The sequence below is a fragment of the Lactuca sativa genome, chromosome 3 (assembly GCF_002870075.4).
Source record: "Lactuca sativa cultivar Salinas chromosome 3, Lsat_Salinas_v11, whole genome shotgun sequence".
NCBI lineage: Eukaryota > Viridiplantae > Streptophyta > Magnoliopsida > Asterales > Asteraceae > Lactuca > Lactuca sativa.
Genome location: NC_056625.2, coordinates 182268998 through 182281958, shown reverse-complemented (window position 1 = coordinate 182281958; position 12961 = coordinate 182268998). Strand labels below are relative to the sequence as shown.

Below are 12961 nucleotides of genomic sequence, written 5' to 3'. Positions count from 1 at the left end.
TTGACCCGGTTAAGGGTCGGAATGACCCGAGTGACTTCAAAAAGTTAAGGGAACTTTTGAGAGAGATTTGGGAGAGATTTGACATTCTTGGAGAGTTTCTCGTACAAAGAGAGATTTGGGAGAGATTTCACATAATTGAAGAGATTTGGGAGAGATTTCACATACTTAGAGAGATTTGGGAGAGATTTGACATACGTGGAGAGATTTGGGAGAGATTTCACATACTTGGAGAGATTTGGGAGAGATTTCACATACTTAGAGAGATTTCACATACTTGGAGAGATTTTGGGAGAGATTTGACATACGTGGAGAAATTTGGGAGAGATTTCACATACTTGGAGAGATTTGGGAGAGATTTCACATACTTAGAGAGATTTTGGGAGAGATTTCACATACTTGGAGAGATTTGGGAGATATTTCACATACTTAGAGAGATTTGGGAGAGAGTTGACATACGTGGAGAGATTTGGGAGAGATTTCACATACTTGGAGAGATTTCACATACTTAGAGAGATTTTGGGAGAGATTTCACATACTTGGAGAGATTTAGGAGAGATTTCACATACTTAGAGAGATTTGGGAGAGATTTGACATATATGGAGAGATTTGGGAGAGATTCTCGATAAAGAGAGATAGAGTGAAAACGATTGAGAAGGGTTTCGTGTGCGACAAATGTGAGTGTCCGGCTTCGCAATGCAAGGTTCGTAAACCCCGTTAAGCCTTGTTTAAGGATCTTACACACTCCCGATGAGTATGCAACATTGTTTTATCAGTTTGGCTCGTCACTTACCACAGTTTTAGGTTAAGGAAATCTAGATGTACGTACTTTTCGATTTATGATCTCTCATTAGAATAGCGAGTTGTGAAGAGAATTGTTATCGAGATTAAGAAAACGATTATGATTGAATGATTGAAAAGTAAGAACACAACGAGTAAATATTAATCAGATCTTATATTGATGAAGACTGATTACAAAGCTTTTAAGCAGAAAGAATACTTGAGAGAAAAGTCCTTTCTACTTCTATCCTCAGTCCCTATTTATAGGAAACCTGAGTGTACAAAAAATATACTAAGTCTATTACAATACGCTTCGCATAAACCTGTGACTTAGTAAAATAACTAAAAATGAGAAACAAAACAAACAAACATTTCGACTTTTACAATTCATAACCTCTACAAGTTGTGAAGTAATTATCTAACGTAAGCCCTAGAACCCACGGGTTAATTGAGTCGAACGGTTTGACTTGTTGACTTTAGTTGACTTTGGCTAGACTAGAAATTGACGGTTGTCTCAATTTGTATCTGAAATTTGATTTGATATGGTTTGGGGTTGAAAACAATGGTTTCTTTTAAATTAAAAATGGAAATTTTATCGTGATATTTGGGATGTTACATACCTCCTCACTTAGAATACAAATCACACATTACAAATATTTATAATCATAAGTTCGATGCAAGGTTAAATGAAGATTACAGTATCATTATGTACCTTTCTGTATAGTACTTATAATTCTTATCATCATCATCTCCTTCATCTCTTTCTTCTTCTTATTCTTCTACTTCCACTTATTTTCTCTACGACTTCTTCTTCTTCTTCTTCTTCTTCTTCTTCTTCTTTTGGTCTGGTTTAGGAAGGGAAATATCATAATCTAAATCAACTTTGCTTCCACAAATTCAACAAACTCATCATTGCTTGATGTGTTCAACTGTGAGTCACTCATTACCTATCTAATTCAGATTAAGAAACATATGTCAGAAGAATCAATTACCACATTTGGTAATAAGATTAGGAGAATACAAAAACTAACAAACAAAATCACTAAATTGTCGTAACATTATATTTTACGTTGCCATTTTTCCTAAAAAAAGGCTCCTTATATGATTTCATCTCTTATCATCATTCAACCTTTAAAATTTAAGTTCTTGATCAGTTTGTTCTCTATTAGAGTTTTCCTCGAACACCTCAAACCATACTTTACTCATTTATGCACCTCGATACATGTTCTTACACCTCTTTTCCAAACAATTTAAAACTTACAATTGGTGGAAAATCAATTCTTGAGTTAGCAATGTTGGAATAGTTAGAAATTTTTATTTTCTTTTTGTGAAATATGTTACCTCCGTTTTATGTTCTTGATTTTTCGTGATTGATTAGGATGTTTCGATTTGATTCTTAATGACCACATTTTGATTTCATCCTAAATTTCAATTTCTCTATAAGTTTTTCATTAAATTTAATTCATGTTACTTTATTTTTACAAACAAATCAAATACATGCATTGAGAATACTTCAATCGAGTGAATATAATGCACCACGTATGAAAATATCAATGAATTAAGAACCATGAATTAGATACAATTCAATCATATCTAACACAAATTGTTCATAACATAATCATAATTGCTAAAAAATAATAATTATTAACTGGACCATCGAAATACCTACTAATCACAATCAACATCCAATCATTCACAACAAATCATTGAAACCAAAATTGAAGAGGAAAACAACTTACATATTTGACTAGCCTTTTCAATAAACCGAAATTAATTCGAGAGAAATGGTTTACAACAATAACAATGGTTGATTTTGATGATCAAAACTCTTTGTGTTCAATTCCTTTCTTCATGTGGAACACTAAACACAGGAGGAAGGTGATGTAGAAGGAAGAGCTAATGTGTCTGATCATATGATTTGTATGTGCATATATGTTGTCAGGATTTGTTCCAAAAGGGTTATGATAATTAACGACATAATGGTCACTCTATCTTAAGTCAAACGAGTTTTATTAATTTGGATGATATGGTTAATCTACTCTAAAAAAAGTTGAAATAATTATAAACTATGAAGATTGATTATAAAATTTTAGAAACATGTTTAAAAAACAGATTTGCGCAAATACGATATTGTCAAAGTTTTAAAAAAAAAGGTTAAATACCAATTTTAGCTTTTAAGTTAGATAAATATGATATTTTATTTTTTAATCGTGTATACCATTCTAACACCATGTTTTTTTAGTTACAGTTAAGTTATTTTGTTTTCATTTTGTTGCAATTCTGAACAGTTGACTGGTTTGCTTCAAGTCATCCGATTGTCACTGCTACGTGGCATGATGACATGTCATAAGCAAAAAAAAAAAAAAAAAAAAGTGGCGTAAAAGACATTGTTTTCATTTTTCATTTTTTTTTTTTGCAATTTTGAAATTAAGTTTTCAATCTTTTCCAATTTTGATACTAAGTTTTTTGCTTTTTCTCCAATTTGCAACATAAATGAAATAAATATATCAAATTTTCACTCCCATCAATGAAAATCTTTGTTTGTATACAATTTTTTATCCTATATTGGTAAATAAGATTTGAAAAATAGAACCTTAATTTATCAAAATATATACCCCTTGCCGATATGTGTAAATAAGATTTGAACAATAGAACCTTAATTTATCAAAATATATACCCCTTGGGTTTCACTTATTCCTTAATCTAGTATTTTTTCTGACTTTTTGTCCATACTCCATTGTTTCTCTGACCTTGCCTCGTGTATGTAAATAAGTTATTTTCATCACTCAAAACCATGTTTGCCTTTTGGCTGTAAAAACATTCCTAGTGCATGTTTATTGACTCAAAATTAAACCATGCATGCCTTTAATTTGATCTTAAAACACAAAGAGAGAACCATGAATCAAATTAAAAGAAAAAAAGAGACAATTAACGACCAACTTACGCTTTGTTGGCATCATAGATCACATAGAAAGGATGTGAAGGTACAACAATGACAACACCCGAACCAATATTATCAGTGACACATCTTTTCCTCTCAACCATTCCTTCAATCACAACTCTTGTTACCAAACTCCTACCTATCATATTCACTTTCATCGCATTCATCCAAACTTCTTCTTCAGCCTCATGAAAAAACCTAGCTAGGGATGGCAAAAAAACCCGAACCCAACGGGGAAACCCAAAACCCGATCATTTCGGGTCGTTATCAGGTTCGGGGCAGGGAGTAGGTTATCCTCGCCCCGACCCCCCTATATATATATATATATATATATATATATATATATATATATATATATATATGTGTGTGTGTGTGTGTGTGTGTGTGTTTGAATCCTTTTGATGTTAATTGCACGTATTCAAAGATAAAATACTTACTGTGGACAATCTTTTTAGTTATTAACAATCTGGTGTGAATGATCATTTTTTATGTTTTGATGTATCTAAACTTAAATAAAATAAATTTAATATAACGTCCAATTTATTTTATTGAAGTGATTCGTCATATTTTTAATTTAAAAGGGAGGCTAGAACAGTATTTTTTATAATACATCGGGGGTACCCTAAAATGGAATAAGATTTCGTTATGAATTGTTGTAAACCTGATAAGATACCCGAAAACTGACGGGAAAACCCGAAACCCGATAGGGCGCCCCGATAAGATACCCGAAAGATATCAGGGTAGGTTTGGGATACCATACCCCACCCTAAACCCGCCCTGTTGCAATTCCTAAACCTAGCTGCAAGACAATTCACCCCTGCATTATTCACTAAAATACCCACGTCCAATTGTTCACCTTAAATCACCTTCTACATCTACCTAACTCCAACCACCGTATTCTCACCGGAAAAATTCATAGTGAAAATCTTGATCTTTGTGGTTGGGTGCATCGATACAATCTCATCATAAACTTCTTTAAGTTTGGATAGGTTTCTGCTGCCTAAGATTAGGTGAAGACCCTTTTGAGCTAATTGGAAGGCAAAGGCTTGTTGATGCTGTCAGTTTCTCCGGTGATGATAGCCCATGAACCGTAGTTTTTGAGGTTCTTGGTGGTCGGAAGAAAGTGATGGAAAACCATTTGAGGTTCTATTGTACATATGTTTTATTATATTATAGGACAAATGAAACAATTATGTGTTTGCAGATGTTTATTTCAGTTATGTTACAAATTGGAGAAAAGTGAAAATTTAGTGTTAAAATTGAAAAAGATTGAAAACTTAGTGTTAAAATGGATAAAAAATAAAAACAGTGTCTTGCATCTTTTTTTTTCTTCTGACATGTCATCATATCACGTTAACAGTGACAACCAGATGACCTAAAACAAATCGGTCAACTGGTTATAATTGTAACAAATTGAAAACATAGACTTAATTTTAACAAAAAAACATGGTGTCAATATCAAAAAAGGTAAAATATTAATGACTTTTGTGCTATTTACCCTATTATAATAAATAAAGATCCATTTTACCATATGTTAATTTATAATTAGGTTTGACACGTGTTATATTCTAATATTTTTGAAATAAATAATATCTAAATATTAATTTATGGGTTTTTTATTTCAATTTCTAAAATTAAAAAACCACATAATAATTACACTTATATGAAAAATATTAAATGTAATTAATGTGATAGTAAATTGCAATTTATACGTTTCTTTATTTCTTATTTTATTTTTAAAAGTATTTATTGTTTGTAATTTGATATTTAATTTTTTTTAATTAATCTATATAATACACGAAGACTTACACCTGGTTAAAAATAAGAAAACAAAATTATAACTAACTTGCTTAACTTGCTTGATCCCAAATCCAACTATAAATCAAAAACATATAATCATTTAAGTTTTTACATTAAAAATGTGACCCAAAAAACCGTTTCAAGCTCAATAAAACAATTCTAGTTTCTATCTCAATTTCAAACCGGATATAACAGAAGTGAAAAGATAAGAGCAAATTATTCGTCTTTCAAAAGGTTGGAACTTTGGAAGGGTAAAAAAGATGAATGGAAAAAGCGATTCTAGGTGTTAGGCGGTTTAAGTGTGAAAGTGGCAGCTGCCCGTTCTGCCCGTTTTACTCCATTTTGACAAAAATGCAAAAATGGTCCCTGTGGTTTGTCATTTTTTGTGGATATGGTCCAAACCTTTTGAAAATTGGATTTTTGGTCCTTATTGAGAGGTTTGTGTGTGGAACAGGTCCCTGGAGTTAACCACCGTTTGTTTTTGGCTGTTATACCCCTCACGTGCATTACACATGAGGGCATAAATGTCTTTTTACTCGAAAGGAAATGATGGGCATAAATAATCCTGCACATCACAATTGAACAGATTACGTCCAAAATTTCTTCAACCCAATACAACACTCAATCACAAACTAACAATGATAAAATCAACAATCTAAACAACCAACAACAATTGAACCCTTACAGTAAAAATTGATTGATTCTTTGTGTCTGTTTGCATCTTCATTCCCAGAAAAGAACAAATTGGTTCTCGTTCTTGTGTATACCTGCACCAAGACAAGAAGGAGCTTCATGGAATCCCCCTTTCCCTCCCGACCATACAGCAACCCCAACACCACCAGTCGTCTCGCACAACTCCACCACCATCTTCCTTCCATTATTGTGACTGGAAAATAAAGAGAAGAAACAACTGGATTAAACCCGCCACAACCCTCTCAACCCACCCTCGACCTCCCCCGCTATCACAGAACACCACCAAGACCGACGAGACCCCCGCTACTTCCATTCTTCTTTCTCTCTTCGGTCCAGCCAAGCACCACCGGTAGTGGCGGTGTAGTATTGAACCATCGAGGAGCTACCCCTCATCCTTTGCCAAAAAAATCGCCCCAAAACACCCCTGATACTGTCGTTCTCCCTCCCTCTTTCCTCTTTATTTGCAGTCGAAGAACCACCACCTGAGTCGAGGTTTGTCGGCGATCAAGAGGGCGATGACCCTCTTAAGTTTCCTTGTGCTCCTAGTCGGCTCCATAGCATCAAACACCCCCAAAATCGTCGTCGATCTGCACTATTCCTTCCCCTCTCGTGATGTGCTCATCGATCGACCCGTTCATTTTCTCATTCCTGATCAAACGACAATTAAACCCACAAGGGACGCCGGAGATCGATGCCCTTCCCTGCCCTCGTGATATCAGCCACCACTAGAGCTTCCATCGGAATTTGGTTCATCCGTTTCCTCTCGAGTAAATAGACATTTATGCCCTCATGTGTAATGCACGTGAGGGGTATAACAGCCAAAAACAAACGGTGGTTAACTCCAGGGACCTGTTCCACACACAAACCTCTCAATAAGGACCAAAAATCCAATTTTCAAAAGGTTTGGACCATATCCACAAAAAATGACAAACCACAGGGACCATTTTTGCATTTTTGTCCTCCATTTTAATTGGCGGGAATAAATTCTTCAAACCAATTATATTTCCCGCCCGTAGAACCCGGAATACGCGGATTGTCGTCTTCTTGTTCTTGCTCTCCAAGTCTCCCCACACGCCTCCCACTTTTTTCTTTAATTTTTTAATAAAGAAAAAAAATTAATATTATGACGTTTTATAACTAATATAATTGGTGTTAACTAAAATTTTTATTTATTTTTGTATATATTTATTTAATTTAGGTTGTTAATTTTCTTTTTCTTATTTTAAATTTAGGATGATTTAGTATACTCAGTTCGGTTAAAAAAACGTTATTCACTACATAGTACACAACTATTAAGTGGGTGAACTACATATGAAAATAATTTATTTCATACATTTATAATCAAAAACAAATTATGTAGAATATAAATAAAATTTTATTAATCAAGTTAATTGTTATTATTATTTTTTTTAAACGATAGAAATATAACGACATAGGGGTGTCACCCTCGCACCACATGGCAATCGGTCTCCACAACAAAATAAACAGCGGTCAACCAACAAACAAATGCTTTGAGGATTCGTATTTTTCGATCATTAAATGTTGATTTTAGAACTAATAAAATTTTACTGAAACAAAATTATTTTAGGTGTATTTTTGTCATTTTCAAACCAACCAAATTGCAGAATTTATAGCCTGCAAGGCTGCAACCAGATAATTTAGTCGGTGTTTTTGCTTTAGTATACGAAACTATTGAATGCATCCAAATAATGTACAAAAAAATTCAACTACAGTAATATTTTCATAACCATTATGTTGGTCGCGTCAAGAACAGATCTGGCAGTGTAAATTAGTAACTATGTAATTTAATTTCAACAGTCTTTTACTCATGTGTCATTTTCTTTTCACATTAATTTTTTCAAAGATAAAACAAAAATTTCAAAAATGAAACTATAAACTACGAACTAGGAGAAAATAGAACTGCATGAACTTAGATATTCAAAAAACTATATGACTTTGAAGTAAATATAACAACTCAAACATGAGACACGGATATGTTTTGAGCTTGACTCTTTTATATCGGCAATTTATTGCGTTAATGGAGGTTTTTTTGAGTGTTCATAAACAATGAAATTTGATTGAGTTTGTATGTAACATCTGAAATTTTAGGATAATTGGTGTTACTGGTACATTACAATTTACAAAGGAAAGTAATTATTTATTTATTTAGATTAATGGATTGGGAAAATATGGAAATGTAAAATGTGAAAGCGGGTCTAGCATGTCAAAATGGTGGGAAATAGGTTTATATTGGCATCTTATTAAAGTAGAGGGGGATATATCGTAACATAAAAATAAACAAAGCCAATGTAAACGAAAATACAGAAGTTTGGGTAGATTGTGAATGAAGAAAGTAAGTTGAGGGGCATAGTTGTGTAACATTGGCTAAATTAAAACAGCTTGTATCATCATTAGGAGAGAAGATGCCTTTTTCCTTAAATTAAAACAGTTTGGTTTAAGAAACATTTTTCTGTCTGTATATCTTTTATAAAAAAAACTAGATGTAAGACTCGTATATTATACGGGTTGATTTAAAAAATTAATTAAATTTAAAATAAAAAAAAATAAACGTATTTATTACAATTTAATATCATATATATGATATTTAATACTTTACATATATAAGTATATGACTTTCATTAAAAATTAAAACAAACCAAAAATTAACAAGTGGATAATATTTATTTCAAAATTACCACAAAATGACAAGTGTCAAAACTCATGAGAGATTGACAAGTGACAAAAAGTCTTCATTTATTAAGGAGGACTAGACGTTATCTTTTATAAAAAAACTAGACATTGGTTTCTATGTAGCTTTTATAAATAAAAACTAGATGAGTATTTGTGCGTTAAGCATATATAAGTAAAATATTAAGGAATGAGAAATTAAATTTTTTCCTATTTTTTATGCCTACAAATGTTCCTACCCAATAAAATTATGACAAGTGTCACCATTTCATATTTTTTAAACTAACTCATTAATGTTAAATTAAAAATATATCAAATAAAATTAAATTGAATGATGATTTGTCATAATTTTAGTTGGTAGGAAGAATTATAGACATAAAAAGTAGAATATAATTTAATTTCTCTTAGGCTAAGAGGTATCCTCACGCGTGAGAAGGGAAGAAAAAAAGGTCACGTCATTATTTTCACCATTCCACAACCAACTCACTAGGTTGTGGAAATGGTGTTCAGTAGTGAAGTGGTGGTGAAAAAGAGAGAGATTTTAGAGAGAGATAGACACAAAGTAATTCCCCACCAATCACAGCCATCGTCATCTATCGTCTTCTTTCGTAGTGGGTACCACGCCACATGACATCCACCCATCTTTGGGGCGGTGTTCACGCGTAGCCTACTATGCTACGTAGGCACTACGCGTAGGTTGACCCAATCCATACCGCATGGACTTAGACTACTCGGAGTGGGCAACGCCCCACTCTTGTTATTACGTCTCATAACACGTGATAACGCTAGTGAACACCGCCTCACCCTCCCGTTATTACATGTTAAAGGTTTTCGCGTTACTTCCGTTACCACCATCACATATGGTAACGACGTTTTTTTTGTTTTTTTGCCTTGTAACTCGTGTGGGCGTTGCCCACACCCACCCCTCTTAAGGAATATATTGTTATCAAGGTTGCATCAAAGGGTAAGCCAACATAGACAATGAGTCAACGACCCAATGCCTCCTTTTCCGGGCCTATTTTTATGTATCAATTTATATTATTTTAAAAATAAAAAAGTTTTTGGTATTAATGTCACAGGCATTGGTGAGTCTATTTATATAGAAGGTGGGTCACTTGACCCATATTTTTTTTTCATCTTTTATAAGAGATTATAAATAATTATAATTTGTGACTCATCTTAAAAAGGAGTAAACCAACTTAATGTTTTTGACAACAAAATATATATAAATCAAATTTTCAAAAGCTCACATTTTATGTTTTAATAGACACCGAATTCATTTAAGGTATAATCCAACAAAAAAATAATCAAATACTACTTAACGATAATTACATAAATATGAGAAAAAAGAAAAAAAAAACAAACAATAAACAAATTCATTCTTAACACGTTGTTCTTCTCCCGCTTCAAGGTATACGTTGATACCGTGATACACAATTGCACAAATCGGAAATTACCCACCGTCTGTCGGGCCATGACTGAACAGCTAATATCAAGATACAAGTCCTCATCAAGTACAATTATAAAAACTTAAATCTTTTTTTGGTTATACAACCCGACCCGAACTAGAAACTAGTATTTTTTATATTATTTTTTTCGGTTTCACTTAAATAGTGAACTACATGATTTTACGTTCTAGACTCGCCACTGGTTGCAGGTAGAGGTAAAAAATGTCTTATATTTTTATTTTGTACATGCCCTCAAATCGGCTTAAGTTAACCATGATTGTTATTAAAAAAAATTTGTCATTATTACTAACCTTAAATTAATAATTCTAACACTAACTTGTGTATAGATTATGCATCAAAATAAAAATAACCTTATTTATTGACTTATACTTATTTTTAATAATTCTCATAAATTTTCTTAGAGTTTATGTTTGCTACAAATTAATAATGTAATGAAAACTAGAATGAGGTACCCTGCTCCGCGGGGTTCGGTTACGACCAGACTTTTAGTCTTTTGGTTTTCGGTTACGTATGTCGTATAGTCAATTCGTATAGTCAATAGGTAGTGTGTCGTTGGTGATCGTATTTCTTAGTATGTAGTAGGAAGTAATATTTGTGTTTTAAAGGATATTTTATTTTGTAACATGTATATATATGGTAAATTTAGAAGATAAAAACAATTGAATTGAATGGATTTTCATTGTATTTAGATGAGTGTATTTTCATTATTATGAGTAAAAAACAAAATACATACTCCATATTTGTATAACACAATCCTTATGTTGCATGACAAAGAACCATGTAACCAAACAATCAATATATGTGAAAGCGGGAATGAGAAGCAAAAAAGAATAATATTATAGTGTATTTACAAATACCCAGATTTAAGTATTCTGTGTCAGCACTTGGACGAATTACCAAAACGCCCTCATCAATTGTGGATTCATCAACTAAAGCACCAATATTTTGATCCCAATAAGAGTATGTACTCACTCATCTATGACAAAAGAAAATCATATAAAAATTAAAGTTTAGCTACCAGCCTACAATATTCCATCAAAAAATTTGTAGAATGAAATGTCTTATTTATTTATATCTAATATATTGACGATATGTATTAAAAAAATCCAACACCCAAAACCTAATTTCTTTATTTTTATTTCCTATGAAAGCATTGTGGTTGAAAAATGAATCCATTTAAAAAAGTATCATTCAACATGGGTACATATGTGTGGCCTTCGCCTTCTGTTAAACAGATGACTCCACAGCCTGTTTCATATTTGACAACATATGTTCTTCTGTGTTGTCATCCACATCTCCATAAGAAACATGCATTTCATTATTTTATTTTTATTTTTAACCATGAAATTAAACCGACTGCATTTTCAATAAATGAATAAAAATAAAACAAACCTCGACAGGCAGGTCAACCCTAAATAAGGTTATGCTACTGGGATTAAACCTGAAACCACTGCACATGTAACAAACTTGATTTTAAAAAGTAAAATACATAAAGTGCAAGTTATGTGTTTTTATTAATTTTCTGAATAAAAAAATATGGATATATTTTTTTAGAATATTTTTATGCATAACAGTTTAATCTGATGATAGTTGGAAGCTGTGGCTCAATGTTTTCTACTTTCAATGTGCAGCAACCAAAAATATCATCTTCATCATTATCATGTAAGCATAAACGTGAAATCCATCAAACATTGGAATGGAATCTTGAATTCCATTTCGTCAAAGATAACAATACTACCTTCTCACGTCTTGCCATGGGTGCTTACTTATCAATAAGATATGTATTACAAAGATCAAACCGTGTCCCGTACATAAGAACATCGTGCTTGTAGATAAGGAATATACATAAGAAGATTGTGCTTTTATTACTGTGAATTTGATTTTGAAAAAGTTGTGTCTGGTACAGATTGCAAATAAACATATGAAATATATGAATTTTAAATTAACAAAAAACATGGAACCTTTGAACATAGTAATAGGAAAAAGTAAGGAACATTTGAACAAAGTTTTGTCTCTACCGTGTGATTGTAAGTGATAATTAATGGATTCATCATTGAATTGTTGTGGTGTGTACTCCTTCCTAAAGTTGCAGCCATTGAACTCGTCTTCCTCGTTCATTTCTATATCCCAAAAAAAAAACTGATTATCATTAGTAACTCGAGTAAAAAACATGATTATTCTCATCAAACATACATTGCCTCACATTTTTCACCATACTAAAATTGACTACTTTGATAATATCACATGCATGTGATAAAAAGACTTCTTTTTATTCCATGTCACATAATAATAATAATAATAATAATAATAATAATAATAAATCCGAACTACTAAAAAGAAAAAGTTGACTATTTTGCCATTCTGTCTAAATCTAGCTTGAACTTCATTAGCAATACAAACACCACCTGGGGGCAATTCCCCTGCTCTCCAAACTCTATCAAAAAACATCCAAAAAGTTGAGAATAAAAATTTATATATAAAAATTATTTGCTAACCTGTTAAACTTTTGATTTTCGTTTACAATATCCACATGTTGAATCAAATGGTTACCTTTTAAGTGTTGAGGACCAATCACCACCTGTACAAATTTTAA

At 32.2% G+C, this 12961-nt stretch overlaps 1 long non-coding RNA gene and 1 pseudogene across 6 annotated transcripts in view; both read right to left on the bottom strand.

Moving 5' to 3' along the window:
• Positions 1 to 3717: 3717 nt before the first annotated feature.
• On the bottom strand, positions 3718 to 7176 carry LOC111913099 (very-long-chain 3-oxoacyl-CoA reductase 1-like; annotated as a pseudogene).
• Positions 7177 to 11027: 3851 nt separating this feature from the next.
• Positions 11028 to 12961, bottom strand: part of LOC128132665 (uncharacterized) — a 4115-nt gene continuing 2181 nt past the window's right edge. For 3 of the 6 annotated variants that reach the window (XR_008230955.1, XR_008230956.1, XR_008230952.1), the window contains 3 exons: positions 12387 to 12961; positions 11761 to 11818; positions 11028 to 11344 (listed from right to left, as the gene is read on the bottom strand). The exon at positions 12387 to 12961 is cut by the window's right edge. This is a non-coding gene — a long non-coding RNA (uncharacterized LOC128132665). The remainder of the gene's footprint in view (positions 11345 to 11760; positions 11819 to 12386) is intronic. The other 3 variants (XR_008230957.1, XR_008230953.1, XR_008230954.1) reach the window with 2 other exon arrangements.